This window comes from Priapulus caudatus, unplaced genomic scaffold, assembly GCF_000485595.1.
Source record: "Priapulus caudatus unplaced genomic scaffold, Priapulus_caudatus-5.0.1 Scaffold342, whole genome shotgun sequence".
NCBI lineage: Eukaryota > Metazoa > Priapulida > Priapulimorpha > Priapulimorphida > Priapulidae > Priapulus > Priapulus caudatus.
The window spans coordinates 300,640-301,084 of NW_014577403.1; the positions used below are offsets into that span (position 1 = coordinate 300,640).

The 445-nt window shown below is 53.0% G+C and overlaps 1 protein-coding gene across 1 annotated transcript in view; it reads right to left on the reverse strand.

Annotated features, from left to right (window-relative positions):
- The window catches only part of LOC106809279 (acyl-CoA desaturase-like), a 12,537-nt gene that overhangs the window by 9,481 nt on the left and 2,611 nt on the right, over positions 1 to 445 (reverse strand). The window lies entirely within an intron of this gene.

Sequence of the window (445 nt, forward strand, 5' to 3'; positions counted from 1 at the left end):
CCCGTCCATCTGTTCTGTATCTACCCCATCTTAACTCCCTCTATCCGTATCTGCTCTCTACATCTCATCTACTACCTTGTTCCCTTGTTCCATCTACTCCTATGCCTCATATACCCCACCGACATCTAAACCGACCCCTCCTAAATCTACTCCCTCATCTCAGCTACTTCACCCATTCTCCTCACTACTCCACACCCAGTACCCCGTCCTATATCTACTCCCCTCATCTCCCAGCTACTTCACCATCTCCTCACTACTCCTCACCGCATGTACCCCTGTCCTATCTACTCCCCTCATCTCCGAGCTACTTCACCATCTCCTCACTACTCCTCACCGCATCTACTCCCCCATCCTTATCTACTACCCCTGTCCCATCAACTCTCCCCATCTCCTATCTACTCCCACGCCTCCTCCGCCCCCCCCCCATCCCACCACACCTTACTCG